The following is a 17,900-nucleotide window of genomic DNA, read 5'->3' on the forward strand; positions in this document are numbered from 1 at the left end:
CGGTTCTGTGCATTTTTTTTTACATGGCATGTTGGGAACTGTAGTTCACTTTTTTTTTTTAGTTGTGGGGGTGTCAGAAAGAGGGAAATACGTAGATTTATTTGTGGTTTGTCTGCGCGTGTTTAAGGGGCGGGGGTGTTAAAGGGCTGAAAGCTGTAAGTGAAAATGGTAACTGAAACCCTGTAAATTGGACGATAGATCTGGCCAATCCGACGGTACAGTGAGTATGTGACGCCTGACAACTTGACCAATCGACAGCCAATAGAGGCAGGGCCGCTCTATACCATTTGCATATCGACTGCACATTCATTCGCGTGTTGTTATTTTTCATAAGCTCTGTCGGAAAGCAATCGGCGTTTTTAGCACAGGTGTCATGAAACGTTGCGGCGTAGCTATTAACACTCTTAACGCGTCCAACAGTAGTGGCGTATATCGGTGTGGGTTATGTAGGATGTTTATTGTGGTGTGAGTGCGGCCCGAGAAGAAAATGTTGTAAATATTAAGAAACAAAGCCTCGGGGGGCAGAACAAGGATTTCTGCCTCATCCCCATCGTAGGTAAGGATGTTTTTTAAATACAATTTTCCTTGTCCCGCTTCTTTGCGTTTGTGTACATCTGCATGTATTTTAGTATGTGTATCTGTTATTGTGAAAAGGCATGGTGGTTCCGATTTTCTGGGTGTTATTTTTGTGACAATAGATGGACTTGCATGTTCATTATTCTGTTTATTTTGTGTTGCCTTTAAAAGGTGTCAATTAGTAGAGAGATGTGCAACAAAACAAAGTGGCGCAAATATGGCTGTCATAAGACATTAAGGCTGGCAAGACTAAGGAAAATGTTGTTTTTGTCAGTAGAGGGGTGATGCTATAATGGTACGTGCCACCGTTTTTCCCCTTAAATGTGGTCTTTTTGTAAACTGATGATTTTTTTTTTTTTTTGGGATGAAAGCGCATGCACATTCTTGGCGATACCTCGGAGAACCAAAACGGGCATTATCTGATATAGCAGATTATAGCTCAATGGAATGGTTAAATACTACAGTACATGCTTTATAAGCATAGGTTTATACTCGCTGCTTAGATCTATTTTTCCACAACCATTACTGGATGAAAATGGGTTTCTCTGTTTTGTGATGCAGGTAGTAGCCAATGAAATGTTTCCAATTGCTTCACAGTTTATTTATGCATTCCATATTCTATGCAATGTTGGAAAATGATTAAATAGAACCAGCGAATGCAGTTTTTTTTTTTCATTACCAACTGCTCCGATTAGATTTCTTTTTATTTTGATTTATCTGCTGCATTTGCCAGTTCCAATTTGGCCTTCCTTAGTCATTTTACGTTGCATTTAGTAATTTAAGAGATCTGCCACAGTGATATTACAGAGAGTTGCTGAAAGGGTTTCATCATAATATTTTAACCGTTGTCATTTGTATTTAAAATTACGTTTGTGTTGGTATATTTTGATTCATGATGAGGTAAGATATACAGTATCAGTGCATCTGTTGCATAGGGAATTTATTTTTCTCCAATTTAAAGGTAAGAATGGCTTTCAGCTGAATTTCTAATAAATATAGTTTTATTTATCTGCATATACACATGCTAGTAATGTTTCATAGATTAACAAGTAAAACTGAAACAGTTAACAATCCAATTTGAATAAACAAAACTGTAAACCTTAAATCAAATGCTGCAATGTTAAAAATCTTTACTCAAAGGATTCTTTAATGTGTGTATATGTGTATTCATATAAAATATATGCATTATTTCTCAATTTATGTATCTATTTAATATAATACTGTTCCTATAGCCCTCTGTTATCACCATATCTTTTACATAAATGGAGAAAAATAGATTAAACTGTAAGGCCTGTAGAAAGGATGTAAAAAAAAAAAAAAAAGCTAAATATTTGTAACTTCCATGTTCATATCATTTGGGACAACATTGGTTCTTGTTTTCAATTCTCTTGGAAGTCATTTTCAATAATTTTTTTTGTCCTGCTTGTGGAAAAATCATTTTGATGCAGGCTGCCAGTATCTACTGTTTGTCTTGTGGTGTTAGCAGTAGGCCCGAGGATTGACCTACATACAAGTATAGCTATTGAGGCGGTTTTGTTTCCGTGATCATTTGAACATGCCTTAGAAGTGGTGATTGACTGTGTTGCTATCCTTTAAGGTATGTGAGTAACATTTTAAGCTACTACTTCAGTGGAATGCTGAAGGCTTCATGAAATTGACTTGCCCTCAGGTCTATGCTGTGTTCTGCTTAGATCATCTGTTTAAAATCTAATCCTCCCTTTCTCAAAGAGGTCCTCTGGTTGTTTATTAGAGTTTTTCTCTATGTTGTAGTTGATAAAGCATATTGAATGATTAAAATAAATCCTCAAACTTCAGTCATAGATATTTTGCCTTTTATCTTGTTCTCTAATCACACACAACTTTTCTCAGAGCATATTAACACACAAGAAAATCAGTATTTTTGCTATATTTTAGTGTTTGTCAAGAAAATCACAAGTTAAAATTTACATTTCTGGTGTAGTATGTGAATAATGGGGGGGAAGTTAAAATTTACATTTCTGGTGTAGTATGTGAATAATGGGGGGAGCTTTATTTTCAGTCTGCTGTGGTTGTATTAAATGTCTTTTTAATTAGTCACACATATAGATTGTGATTTTTAATGAGATTTAGAATTTTTAACAGATGCTGCATTATCATTGAATTAATTATTGGATTAATTTAAATTCTTATTTCCTCACCCCCCTGTAGTTATTTTAGGTGCAGAGATTTATAATTAACTGGGTGCATCCCTGACTTGAATTCCATTGCTGATATTCAATTTTATCTGCTGTTTTGAGGATATATATGTTCTTGCACAAAGGAAACTAAAAAGGCTGTCTTCCACCCTTCTGCACATCTAGGGGAGTCTTAATTATGTAACTGCCAGCAATATTTTTAGAACATGAGAATTTGCATCAATATGTGGCTGTTACAGCTTGATTAATGATTAAGGTAAACGCAATGCAGTTCTCTATGCACTTTATATCCTCAAACATTTTTAAAAACTGATATTTTGGGGCTGGCACCTTATTTGTTTTGCAAGGTTCCTTTTGAGTTTTAATGATATCATACAATTAGATTTTTGCTCTCTTTGGTTAAGTAATTTTTAGTGTCTTCGTCATGTTTACCTAAATTGTTAACCTTAAACTTGCATTATTTTGAGTTGTACCAGAGAGCTGTTTATTGACTTTACTTAATGATTCATTCACATGAGAAAAGAGAGGCTTTGTTAACCCACACATTCTTTTTTTCTTCCTTGGAGAAATTTGATCATGGCTCTCATTTTGAAGAATGACAGCTTGTTTTGTTTCCATGGCTTCAGTGTCTTTCTTAATTAAGCAACTTTCCAGTCTAACCTAGGAGCCTCCTTAGTTTCCCTCAAGGTTCCAGTCTGGAAAATGTGCACCAATTGGATGCACATCTTTGTCTTAACTTTTGTAGCCTGTTGAATCAAGTAATTTGGGTAATTTTTTCAAAGTAAACTTTGGCAGCTGTCTATTCCAACAAATAGTGTGCTAGTTCAGTCCAAATGCAAAATGCACAGACCAGTCTGCACAGAATGTTTTGAATATTTTTTGATTTACGATAACTTAAGGAAAGTACACACTCTTCTTTGTATTTTTACTTAGTCGTTAATGATAACATATTATGCAGGTAACACTTTAACCGATTTGTGCCAGTGAATTATAGAAATGGTTTAAAAGGTCCATTTGTCTTTTAACTTTGTGTATATTCACTAGTGTGTTAGGTCTTGAAATGCTACGCATATAAGTGTAGAAAAACATTAAAATCTGTCTTGTGCACTGCTAATACACAGAGAAATAAAGACCTCAAAGAAAGCTGTTTTTAAAGATGAAGCAAGTCGCAATAAAAATGTTGTAGCAGCATATGTATTTCAAGTTTATTGAATGTAGCTTTGCACATTCAGTTTTAGAGAGCAAAAATTAAATTCAGTGCCATCACATGCATTCCTAGGCACAATTGCTTAAACTTGAATGTTTTTTCTAGATTTGTAACTTGCAGTGTTGCATTAAGTAGGGTTGTAAATTGATTTAATGCTTAATGTAGTAGTAAATGTTTAGCTAATAAAGTTTATTGCCCATTATGCTCTCTGGTAAAGATTCTTGTTTCATATTCATAAATGTGTGATGTTTTCCATTAGAGTGTGTTGAGCTGAAGACAAATGGACATGTTTAGAAATGCATGATCCTGTTTTTTCAGTTTGTTACACTAATTGAGGTGCCTGTGCTTCGGTTATTTTTATTGATTGCTACTTGCACCACATCTAAATGCTTCATAATGCAGAATGCTTCCCTTTATGTATTTCCATGATTTTATTTGGAAAACAAATAGTGCAGTCTGCTGTTAGTTATTCAGAGTTGTAGTGGTTTTGACATAATAAAAATATTATGTACGAAGACACCAGCAGCTATAATTTTCCAATTTATCTTGAAACTGTCAGATTTGTAGATGAAAAATTCTGTTTTAATGTTAGCACCCGTGTGTTTTTTTAAATATATTTTTGTAAAGAAAAAAATTACATCATAGGACTAAATTTCAGTTTAATAAGTCAGTCTATTGCTTTAATTTTATTTTCCACCCATTGGAGCATTTGCATTTGGAGTTCAAGCACCTACAGTAGTTTGTGTGTGACTTTGGAAAATTTACCTGTGTGAATAGTTGGTAAATTGTTTTATTGTTAAAAATGATTTACATAAAGGCATTTGGGATATTACTTAGCATTAAAGCGAAAAGCTTTGCCGAGGATCTGTGCAATAGCTAAAGTCACCTTTGCTCTTGTTGTTCATATTGCACATATTGATCAGGTTATTGCAATATCTTTTGTTGTGTTTTTTTTTTTCCCCCCAATGCCCAGCTGTGTGTCTTAGTATAAAGTGGAGTCTTGCAAATGATTTTTTTGAATTAAAACAAAAACACACAAATGTAAGTCTTCAGTGCGAAAAGTAAAGATGTTGTTTCTCACATTAACATTTTACCTTTCTGGCATTTGCTAAGAATTTAAGTCTCAAGACAAAATGTTTGAAGCCCTTTTTATGCTTTGATCTGTTTAGAGCTGAGGTTTCCAATATGTTCCGTATGTGATCTTGCTAATTTGGTGGCATAATAGCTAAACTAATAAAGTAATAAGCCTATCCTTGTTAGTAAAGGGTGTTTGTACTGTATATGTTTTGGTTATATTAGCAGTTAAACTTTTATTTTTACCATTTTTAGCACTAAAACTTGTCTGTGGTATCTTCATTTCACAGCTGAGTTCACAGTCTTGTGATTGCAATCTGGTGGCAACCATGAGAAAGAAAACAAAAGGCAGTAGCTCATTTATGCAGTAACACTTAACTCATATTAGTCTGAGCAAACCATGGGTCAACATTTTAAGACATTGTTTTTATTTTGAAGTTTTCTGGCTTGTTATCCAAGTCAAGTCTTTGGGTAGGAATTATTAGTAAATGAATAAATCTAAAAAAGGTTTAAAATTTGCTACAGACACTGACAGTCTGATTAATAAAACGGTAATAGTTCTCATTAAATTGTGAAGTTTTTAGCGTGTGATTTTTCTATATAACCGTTTTCAGTTTGGTTTCTGCTTTACAATCTTAAAAATATGCAATTCCTATTTTCAGAGTTTGATCCCTGAAAATCTCTGAATATAGAAGATGAGAATGGTATTCTGTTTTTTTTATTATGATTAAATTTCATTTTGTTTAATGTTTAAGTCTTTGTAATTAAAATTAAGTAGTTGTACTTAACAGATTTGTGTAAGGAGTAACAAGCTGTAATGTTCAGTCAAAGCAGAGCACATTCTTTGGTGATTTACGGTTTATTGTGCATATTGAATTTTGGGTGTGAACTGTAGACTTGGAGTACTAAACTGCATTAAAAACCATCTGTAATTCCTTGAATTAGATTAAACAAAAAATGTTGTTTTTTTTTTTTATATAAATAAGATGCGTTTTGTATTGTAAAGATTGCAGTAGCATTCACTTTTTCATATTTTATTCAACTGTTTAAGATGTCTCAACCATACACACAATTTTATAATGACAGTGTAGTCAGTGTGCTGGTAGTTATGTAATGAGTTTTTTACATTTTTTTTTGTGTCCTGACATGATCCGTATAAGAGCTGTGTGAGTCAAAATTAAAAAATTGAATATATTTTCAATATATGCCATCTGTTGTTCTGCAAGTATTATTGTAAGTGTTCCCACATAACAAATAAGAAATGACACAGCCACAGTAAATATAGGTTTGAGACCCATGAAAGAAAATCCTATAACCTAGTTAGTGGTAAGGTATATTGCTTATGGCATAGTTAATCACCTTTCCTGCTTCTTTGCCAAATAGGACAAAGTTTGAATTTTGTATTAATTCTGTTCAGGTTTGTACAATGCAGTTTCCAAAAAAGCTGGGATGCTCTATAAAATGTGAATAAAAACAGAATGCAACAATTTTGATATAATTCAAATCCTTGTTAAACTGAAAATAGAACAAAGACAATGTAGTAAATGTTGAAATTGTTTTATGAAAATATTTGCACATTCCGAATTTGATGCAAACAAACACATTTTAGAAAAGTTGGGAGAAAGGCAGCAAAGGACTGGAAAAGTCATGTAGTGCTAAAAAAAATAAAAACAACCTGGTGGAACATCTCGCATCTAATTAGGTCTAATTTGGTACAAAAGGACAGTAGCAGGAGTATAAAAAGATCATCCCAGAAAAAGCAGAGTCTCTCTTGAAGCAAAGATGGGGAGACGTTCACCACACTGTAAAGACAGTCAAATACTTTAACAATTTTAAGAATAACACTCCACAATGTAAAATTGCAATGAATTGGTGAATTTTGTTATTTACAGTCCATAATATTAAAAGATTCGGAGAATCCAAAGAAATCTTTATATGCAAAGGACAAATTTATAAACCAATATTGGAGGTCTGTGATCTTTGGACCTGCAGGCAGCACTGCGTTAAAACAAGACAATTTCATAGTGGAAATCACTGCATGAGCTCAGAAACTCATCTGAAAATAATTGTCTGTGAGTTTGTCTCTGCATCATCAAATGTAAGTTAAAACTCTACCATGCACATAAGAAACCATATATAAATATGATCCAGAAACATTGCTTCCTTCTCTGTTCCTGAGCTCATTTAAGATGGACTGAGGCAAAGTCAAAAACTATCCTCTGGTCTGACAAATCATGACCACATGGACACCACATCCTTCAGGCTAAAGAGTAGAATTACTGTCCAGCTTGTTATGCTTTAGTGCACATGGCATAATTGGCTTGCACATTTGGGAAGACGCCATTAATGCAGAGTATAAATGCTTTTGGAACAACATATGTTACCATCAAGGCAACATCTTTTTCAAGGAAAGCCTCACATATTTCTACAAGATGATGGCAAACTACATTCTCCTTGTATTAGAATAGAACTGTTGAGCAGCTGAACTCCTATTTAAGCCAAGAATAGGGAAACATTTCACTTTCGGAACTACAGTGATTGGTCGTCTCAGTTCCCAAAGAGGTGCTGCAACACAATGGTAAGCATGCCCCTGTCCCAACTTTTTTGAAACATGTTGGCATCATGCTGGCATCAAATTCAGAATGAACCTATATATTTAAAAAAAGAAAATCAGTTTCAACATTTCATATGCTGGCTTTGTACAATTTTAAGTTAAATATAGGATTTACATGATTTTGCAAATGGTCACATTCTGTTTTTATTTACATTTTTACATATCCTAACTTTTTTGGAAATAAGGTTGTACTGGTTATAGGTAGATTTTCAAGTGTGTCCAGCTTCAGACTTGGTTGTAACTTTTTTAATTTGAAGACTGACTGATATCCTCATATATGAAGAATGTATTCAGAGGTTTTAATATGCAGAATTTAACTTTCTAGAATGCTTAAATGTCTGAGTGGGTTTTACTTTGGGCATTCCAGTTTTTCTCAAATGATTCTGAAGTGAATAAACTTGCTAGAAGTGGAGGGTGAATCTCTTAAATTTTGAATTCTGAATGATATGTAGTACTGAAGTATTTTTTGATATTGTCATCTTATCTCCTTATCTCTTTCAGAAAAATTGTATTCATATTTTATTTAGGGTACCTTAATTCATCACAGGAACATGCACTTGGTACAGTGGGTCCCAATCTACGAGTTGTGCCCAGTAGAGGCATGAGGCTCATAGAAAAGGTTTTGATTAAGAATTTTTGATCAAGCCATTGTAGTTGCTTGTAGCTACAGCATACTTCTGCGTCATTGTGTAACAAGCACTGATGCCTTTAATTTACAAAAAGTCATTATACATGTTCAGCAGGAACATACAAAATCAACAAGCAAGTTTATAAGATTAGAACAAAAAAGATAACATTTAAATAAGTTTCAAAGCTAGACACTAGCAGTCTAATGAACACAGCTGCCTGAACTTTATGGGTAATACAATTGTAAATTAAAGAGAGAAACTGTGGTAGAAAGCACATTGCTCAGATGTGTTCAAAATGTGTCATTGTAAGAAATGAATTTTACATTTGAAGGTACAATGTCAAAATGAACTAGTGAATTAGTGTAAAACTTAAAAACCAGACAAACTCTCTGAAAGCCATACAAATGACATTGCACTTGTAGTGATATTGAACTAAAATTGCTCTGCTAGTTTCATTTTTTGTAATGTTTATAAATGCCATGTACCTGACTTTCTAGTGAACCAGTCATTGATCCTTTGGTTACTCAGGGTGAAGGACAATTGAAATAAATAGTTAAGCCAGCTTTATTCTAATTTTGACTTGTGGTGCCTATTTCTGAAGTGCATAAGGAGTATATTCTTGCAGACCCTGGCTCATGAGTACATCTTGATAGCAACATGTGTTTTTACTATTTAGTCAAGAGACACCATTTGTTTTTTTTTTTTTATATAAAGTACCAGGCACCTAATTGGCATAGTAATTGATTTTGGAAAAAAATCAAAGAAAGTGGGTGGGTTTTGAAGCACAATTATATTTAATTATTTTTCAATTTGCTTATCTTTTTAGATGCCTCATTTTGATATCTATTTGGTGTCTGTGATTTCATTTCATTCATGTGCTTCAAATTGAGTTTCTTTTAAATTAAAATTTTAATGATTTTAATTTGTTTTTGAAAAATTGTTTTTTTTTTTATACAGTTGGTGAGGTAATAGTTTGTAACAAGACATACGAATTCTTGTAAAGATTAAGTATATGTATACTATAAAAATGTGTAGCACATAACTGGTTCAGAGACATTGCCTAGAAAAAGGATGTGCTTGACAACTTAGCAAGACATTTAACTCTCCAATCTTTTGTTTGATTAATTAGCATAAATATAATAGCATCAAAAAAGCACACTGTGATGTCTTGTTCTTTACCCAGCAATTTTGTAGCATTGTTTTCGCAAAATGCCAAACTTGGAAATTTTTGGAATTACTCTGTCTTCCTGGTAAAAATGCTGGACTGCTTTTAATGTGATTTTGTAAGTAACTTGTGTACTGTGTTTTTTTTTTTTTGCTGTTCCTAAAAGACCAATTTGGTTAGTTTAAGGCAATAGCACATTGTTTGAAATGCCCTTCATTTGCTCTGTTGATTAGAGTGATTTGTTAATGCACTGTACAGTCCCTGACAAAAGTCTTGTCGCTTCTCTATTTTGTAGAAACCCCTGATTAACCTGACTTTTAATTTTTCAACTGGTGTTAGAAATAGCTCATATGAAAAGCTAAAGCCCTCCCAAATGATGTTTAATGCACTGAAATAAATTAGTTTCACTGAAAAAAGATTTATCATTTAATCAAGACAGAAAGTTTAAATTTGGGCAAGAGAAAAGTTTTGTCGCCTATACAGAAAATGAACAACTTTACTGCAAATCCAAAAATATGTCAGCAAATGAAGTAGTGGTGCTGTGAGATCCAAATGTAATATCTTGTATGACTTCCATGAGCTTGAAGGACAGCAACCATGCGTTTTGGCAAGGATTCATACAATTTATTGATGAAGTCATCAGGAATAGCAAAGAAAACAGTCGTGCATGCCTCCCAGAGTTCATCACTATTCTTTGGTTTCGTCTTCCATGCTTCCTCTTTCATCCTACCCCACATATGCTCAATGATGTTCATGTCTGGTGAGTGGGCTGGCCAATCCTGGAGCATCTTGATCTTCTTCGCTTTAAGGAACTTTGATGTGGAGATGGAAGTATGCGATGGAGCACCATCCTGCTGCAGAATTTGGCCTTTTTTATGGTTGGGAATATAAGAGGTAGCTAAGATTTCTTGGTATTTTAGACTATTGATTTTGCCTTCCACCCTGCAGATCCCTCGCATACCCCCATACTGGATGTAACCCCAGACCATGATTTTGCCTCCACCAAACTTCACTGTTTTCTGGGTAAATCTCGGCTCCATGCGGGTTCCAGTAGGTCTCCTGCAATATTTGCGGTGACTGTGGTGTAATTCAACAGAACATTCATCTGAAAAATCCACCTTCTGCCACTTTTCCAGTGTCCATCCTTTTAGCAGGCTGTGGGCCTTGGCAAATGCCACATGGTTTTTCAATTGTCTTTTGTTTAGTGCTGGCTTATGGGCACTGATTTGACCATGGAGGCCATTTTGAGACAGAATCCGACAAACTGTTCTGGTTGACACAGGGACTTCAGGTGACCAGGTCTCGTGGGGCTCTGCTGCAGTGGAAATGGGCTTGCCTTGGATTTTCGAGCCAACAAATGGTCCTCTCGAGCAGTTGTCTTGCGGGGTCTTCCTGACTTGGGCTTGTCAAAAATGTCTCCAGTCTCTTCAAATCTTTTTTTTTATCCTCTGAACTTGACGCTGAGACACATTGAAGGTGTTTGCCACATCAGCAGTGGATTTGGTCTTCAGCCTCTTGATAATCAAAACTTTAGTCTCAGGGTGAATCTTAGGCATATTTGCAGAGGTCTAGTTGCAGTTGATGTGAAGGTCTAGTGTACTGGGGTTCTTTTTATACACACCTGAGACCTAATTGATCCATTATTAGTCACAGGTGAAGCTCATATGACAAGGCGACAACACTTATGTCTTGCCAAAAATTGACTTAATGGGCTTTACCAAGCTGTGAAAATTAGAATACTTTTTGTCAGTTTTGTTTTTCACTGAAACATTACAAAAGCTGATGGGATTAAAATGACCCATTTCTTGTAACAAAATCTTGATTAGAAATATATTTTAGCGGCACTTCAGGTCAATTTGTACACAAGCGACAAGACTTTTGTCAGGGACTGTAGCATTGATATTGTAGTGCATGTATCATGCTTTTTGAATGTATTTATCTATACTATACTATCTCACTCACTCGCTCACTCACTGACTCATCACTAATTCTCCAACTTCCCGTGTGGGTGGAAGGCTGAAATTTGGCAGGTTCATTCCTTACAGCTTCCTTACAAAAGTTGGGCAGGTTTTATATCGAAATTCTACGCGTAATGGTCATAACTGGAAGCAGTTTTTCTCCATTTACTGTAATGGAGAGGAGCTTCAACGCCGTGGGGGCGGAGTTTCGTGTGACATCATCACGCCTTCCACGTAATCACGCAGTACATAGAAAACCAGGAAGACCTCAAAAAAGCGCTCAAGAAAACATGCATTATATAATTGAGAAGGCAGCGAAACAATAAGAAGCGGCGAGTGACATATACAACCATATTCATGAGTTCTGCTACTTCGGAAACAAAGCACGATGTAAACCTACACTTTAAATTAAGTTCATAGACAGGCTGCGCTGGCGTTTGTAATTTAGTGCCTGCCCATATAAGGCCGTCCGTCAGCGGCAATCCAATAGCAAACTGCCACGGGTAAATATTCACGGGTGAAGGACTGTGCTTATGGAGAGGAAGATGAGATGGTCAGGGTGGTGTTTGACACAAACTCCGCGAAACTGCGAGAGAAAGTTTTAAGTGCCAGGACTAAGGTAACATTAAATAAAGCTATGTACATAGCACAAGATGGCACCATCACAGCTGGGAACCTTCGATGCAAGTACACCGAGTGGCTCACGTGAACTGGCGCGTGCACAGATAAAAGCAACAGTTCCAAAGAGCTGAACAAAACCGAATTACACAATTGAAAAGGCAGCAAAAATATGAAGCGTCTGATAAGCATATTCATAAATGCAGCTACTGTGGAAACAAAGCACACGGTGGAAAAAGTCAATGTCCCGCTAAAGGAAGACAGTGTAAAAAAAAACCTGTGCATGCAGTGTGTCAGGTCTCAGATAAAGAAGAAGATGAGCTGTTTATTGATGCAGTAAGAAGCGAATCGATGAATGAAACCTGTCATCTTTACAACGATTGACAAACACGGAATGTAACTTGAACACAACACATCCTACAAATACGAACCTGATTGAAAGAAATAATGATAATCAAATCCTTGATGACAGCAACACTCAGTAACACTCACAAAACAAATACTGTATATTGACAGTCATGTTACGTTATTTTTAAAATGTTCCCTTTTCTTTTCTACCTTTTTAACACACTACTTCTCGCTGCGATGCGGGTATATATATATGTATATATATATCCCGCTCTACATACTCGAATAATGGATACTTTATTCGCCATCAATGATTGTTTTGGTAAAGCCATACTCAGTGTATTCAATTAGATGAACGGTAGAAAAGTAAGAGCGAGGGGAGGATGACTTATTGAGGCATGCAGGCTGTAGTGCGCGTCAACTCTATCTGAATTGCGCGATCACATTAGAAAAAATATATCTTTTCAAGTTCTATTTAGTCCATATGTGTCAAACTCAAGGGCCACGGGCCACATCCGGCCCGGCGTGTAATTATATCCGCCCGAGATCATTTTATATACTGTATTATTGTTATTAATGGCCGGGTATATGAAGCGCTGGTAACACAATAAACTACAGATCCCATAATGCAGCGCTTCAGCTGCCTTGCCGAACACTTACCGCATTAATCAAGTCTACCTTATGATGCTGCAAGTTATTGCGAAGCTATAGTTATTGCGCATTGAGTTTGCACGGCGCTTTGGTGACTTTGAAGAACAAAAAAAGTCCGTCTACATGCGGCTCGAACCTTGTGCATGTTTGGTAGCACATATTTGTGTGAGAAGCTCTTCTCAGTGATAAAGACTAACAAAACAGCACACAGGAGTCGCCTCACTGATGAGCACCTGCAATCCATCCTGAGAATCTCCACAACACAGAACCTCACACCAAACAGAAACTAACTTGTGGCCAAAAAAAGATGCCAGGCGTCCAGCTCTAAAAAGACATATGAGCAAAGACAACTGCATGATTTGATTTGTTATTGCAGTAAGAGCGGGAGTCAACCGTTTTAACAAACAGCGTATTGCACTGATACGAAATAGCTGTGTGTGTATATATGTAGATATGTATGTATATGTATATATATGTTTATATATGTGTGTGTGTATGTATGTGTGTGTATGTATGTAGATATATATATGTATATATGTTTTTATGTATAGATATGTATGTGTGTATGTGTATGTTATATATATATATATATATATATATATATATATTTGTGTGTGTGTGTGTTTAAAAATATATATATGACAACAACACTCATCACTCACAACAGTGACAAAACAATTACATTGACAATCAGGTTACGTTATTTTCAAAATGTTTCCTTTTCTTTTTCATTGCTTCTTTAACACACTACTTCTACGCTGCGAAGCGCGGGTATTTTGCTAGTTACATATTAAAATGATCAGGTCTGTCCAGCTGTAAGATTATTTTAGACTCTTAAAACTTGTATGGCTATGTTGTGTGGTACATGTGATTTCATGATTTTAATATTTCTACAGTAGGATGCTCATCAAACGTAAGATATACTACTTTAAAGATCTTGTTCGTAGTTTATTGCTAAAACGTTTGCTACATTTGTTTTCCTACACATCCCATGGGTCTGCCAAATTTCATAGCAAAACTTATAAAATCACCTTATTTGTTAACCAGGGTGAAATAAATAAATACATTCAGGATTTAAATACGATTACACTGTTTTCAATATAGTTTTAAGTAAGCTAAGCTTTTGGCCATGTAGTTTTTCTTGTTGAATCACACACACTGTAGAATTAATGATTCTTAATATGATTTCATACATATTGACAAGGTCATTTGTTTATAGCAGTCTTTGTCTAGTTTTTGCAGTGAAATGGGTTGAGGATATGGATGAGGCAAGTTTTTTTTTTTTCTTTTCCTGAAGGTATGCTTTTAAAGGCTTTTTTCTGTGCACAGGTTTCTTAATAAATTGCTGATATTTGTAAATTTAAGAGACAGTGGACAAAAACTTTAGATATAGAGTTACATCATAAGGATTTGTTAGTGTAAGTTAAACTCCTTAATGAAAAATCAAATATTTTGAAAGTCAAAATTTTTTTTCACAACAGCGGCAGACTTTCATGTCCTAGTGTTAAGTGAATTAAAATTTGTCTCTCTATTGTAATAAAAAATACTTGGGACGAGACGTGATCTTCTCGGAAGACGATTAGAAGTTCCGCGAGACTACTTGCACGTCATGGCCTATTGAAAAAAATAAATTCTCTGAGACACCTTAAGATCCCACGAGGCAAAGAAGTGAGAATACAGGAAAGCAGCTGTACAGGGTTTAAAATGATCGGCGCGCAGCACGACATGCAGATCACGCAGCATGGCACAAGCAGCAGCTGTACAGGCTTTTAAATGATTGATCGTGCAGTGCAACATTCAGACCACGCAGCACAGCACAAGCAGCAGCTGGCTTAAAAGGGCATAATTCATTCACTACAGCTTTATTACTTGCAAATATCAAGAAATAAAAAGTGAATGAAATGATAAAAACAATCTCTTTAAATAGTATATCATGTTAAACAGACCCGGGGGTTGGCGAGCGAAGCAAGCAGGAAGCAGAGCCCCTAGTAAATAAAAGACTTCAAGACTGCTCGCTTCGCTCACCAACCCCCCCCGCCCCCAGTGCTATGCACCATTGTGAAGAGGGTGGCTGAACGCATCCCAAAGAGACGCGGCTGCTTCTCCAAAAGCCCTCTTAAACAGTAATACAATGGGAAACAAAGTTTTTAACATCCTCTTTGCTTGATCAGCTGCTGTTTCCGTGCTGCGTGATCTGTACTCTGCTTGTCTACCCCACCCCCCCGCCTGCGCTACGCACCCTTGTGAAAAGGTGGGCTGAATGCACTCCAAGAAGACACAGTCGCTCCTTCAAAACCCCTCTTAAACAGTGATACAAAAGAAAACAACCTTTTTTTTTTTTTTTTTTTTACCTCCTCTTTGCTCGATCAGCTGCTGGATTGCTGCTGCTGCCGTGCCACATGATCTGCATTTTGTGCTGTGCTTTGAACGATTAAAAGCCTGTTCAGCACCTGTCCTTTTGCCTCACTGCCTTTGTCTCTCTTGTCCCACAGACATCCTCAAACACTCTGCGATCTCTTTTCTCTGGTCTGTTATTTCACCGAGTAATATTTTCTGGGTTTTTTTTGCGCTAATGCAATCTTTACTCATTTTTTTGAGACTTTCGCATTTTTCTGCTTCCATTATCTCTAAACCTGCTCTGCATGTGTATCACAGGACTTGCTTCCAAAGGTTGTAAGTATGATGTGACTTGTCTGTCTCACGGGACGTGAAAGTCTTTCTCTGTCTCTCTTCCAAAGGCCCAGTCTCGTCGCCAGGAAAAGTCTTGTTGCAAGATTTTTTTTTATGAGTTACATTTGATATTTCTAAAGTCAGTTATTTCTTCACCAACGTACAGCATATTTGCATTGCGAAATTGGGTTCAAGTGTTAAGTACTTTCTCTAAATTTAGGAAAATGTCTTGCCTGCCCTAGTACTTTATCTTTTTTTTTTTTTTTTTTGTAAAAGCTTTAAAAATTACTAAATTTGTTCATTTTAAGTCTCTCCAGATGTTTGTAGGGCAATATGTGGGGCACCAGAGTAAACTTAAAAAAAAAAGAGACTTTGACAAAAACATTTACTGAATGCATTTATGAAGTTTATCTGACAGCACAAAGAAGGAATTGGCCACAGGCCAACCTGTTCATGTCCATATCTTTTATTCTGGTCAGGAAATTGGTATGCTTCTATCGTTTTCTCTTGGAATGTAGAGTTTTAATTTCTAACGTACTATATTTGAACTTTATCTTATTTAAAACTACTCCTGGTTTGGATTTAGTAAGAGTTGGTTTCATTTTAAAGTATACCTCACTGCTACGATTTGCTTTCTCTTCTGGGTATTAAATTGGTATGTTTAATAAAATCTGGTCAGAAGTAAGTGTAGCTGTACTAACAAATTGGTTGAGGCCATTGAGTCCCAATATTAAGACTCTTCATAATCTAAAAAACTGTCACAAATACTAAAATATACCAAAAATATACTAAAAATATGCTAACATATATACTAAAGTTTATCTTGTACTATAAAATGTCCATAATTTAAGTATAAGATGAAGCAAAAATTGCCTGTCATTTTTTAATTACTTAACATATTGTTGTCTTGTGTAGGTAACACTTATACTAGTGTACTTCTGTAGTGTTGCCCACATTAAATAACAGATGTGTTAACCACTAAATGTACTCTTAGTAGCAGGATTTGAACTCGCAACTTCAGGGTTTGAAGTCCAAATTCCTAAATCATTCATATTTCATATTGCTTCCTGTTGTTGCATCAAATTTTTATTTGTCCATTTGGTCTTTAAAGACAGCAAAACCTGCATTATGTACCCTTACCAAAATTTCCCTAGCTCTTTTCACAGTGGTCGCATTCTTAATGATCCCAGAAATTTAGTTGGACTTGCTTTTTATCAAATGAAGATGTACTAGTAATTCCTTGATGGTCTGTAATGTTACGTTTATTTTATTATTTTGCCCAATCTCTCTCTTTGAATCACCTGTTTTGACAAATGGTACATTTATACATACTTCGTGATTTAGAGAAAGTTTGTATCTAGAGTTTACTTTCTTGACATTTGCCCGATTGGTGTGTGTGTGTTTATTATATGAATAACTATATAAATACAAAATATGCATGTGCAGAGGGCAAATATGAATGAACATGAACCCCTACTTTTTTTTTTTAACTTTTCATTTACTGACTTCCATATCCATTTTTTATGAGTGAAACATGCAAGCAGTTGTACTGAATGTATCTTCAGTGTGCATCTGTGTAATTATCTCTCTCACAGGTAAGAAGCTTGATTGTCAGCTGGCTGTTAACCTGAACAATAGAAATATTCCCAGTCTCTTAAGTAAACATGACAACTGTGTAGTTTCGGGGAGAATAGCTGTTTGGAGAAGGGAAGGTCTGTGCTGAGGGATCAATCTGTTAGTTGTGGATTTTTGGACATTTTCTTGCATACAAAACTGGGTTTTGAACAACGTCAAGAATGGAACTTGTTTGTCTTGAGGGTCACACAGATATTCCTCTGTTTTTGCTCATTCATAACACTTGTTTCTGATCTAACATTTTGTATACTACAAGAAGACATCCTGAGTAAGCACAACACATATTTTGACTAAAAACTATTTGATTAATTGAAGGAAAAAAGTTCAACACTTGTAATCACCAATGTGAAAAAATAATTACCACCTTAGTCACTCAATTAGCTAATTAATCAAGTTTAAATGACAGTTGATACAATTAGACTAGACACACCCAATCTTGATTGCTTTCCATCTCTGCTGAATCTGAGCATCACTTAAATTAAACATTTTTAGCAATGTGAAGTTTGCCAAAAGGTGTCAACAAGCAGCACTTTGGTCTTCTGGAATTTCTTTTGATCAAGGCACAAGAAAAAGTTACTGAA

At 35.5% G+C, this 17,900-nt stretch overlaps 1 protein-coding gene across 1 annotated transcript in view; it reads left to right on the plus strand.

Moving 5' to 3' along the window:
* The first annotated feature begins 294 nt into the window (after nt 1–294).
* LOC120527864 (protein FAM53A-like) overlaps nt 295–17,900 on the plus strand; it is a 64,318-nt gene continuing 46,712 nt past the window's right edge. Inside the window, exon 1 of the mRNA XM_039751771.1 lies at nt 295–556. The gene's annotated coding sequence lies outside the window, so the exon portion shown is untranslated. The remainder of the gene's footprint in view (nt 557–17,900) is intronic.

Source organism: Polypterus senegalus, chromosome 4 (genome assembly GCF_016835505.1).
Source record: "Polypterus senegalus isolate Bchr_013 chromosome 4, ASM1683550v1, whole genome shotgun sequence".
NCBI classification, from domain to species: domain Eukaryota; kingdom Metazoa; phylum Chordata; class Cladistia; order Polypteriformes; family Polypteridae; genus Polypterus; species Polypterus senegalus.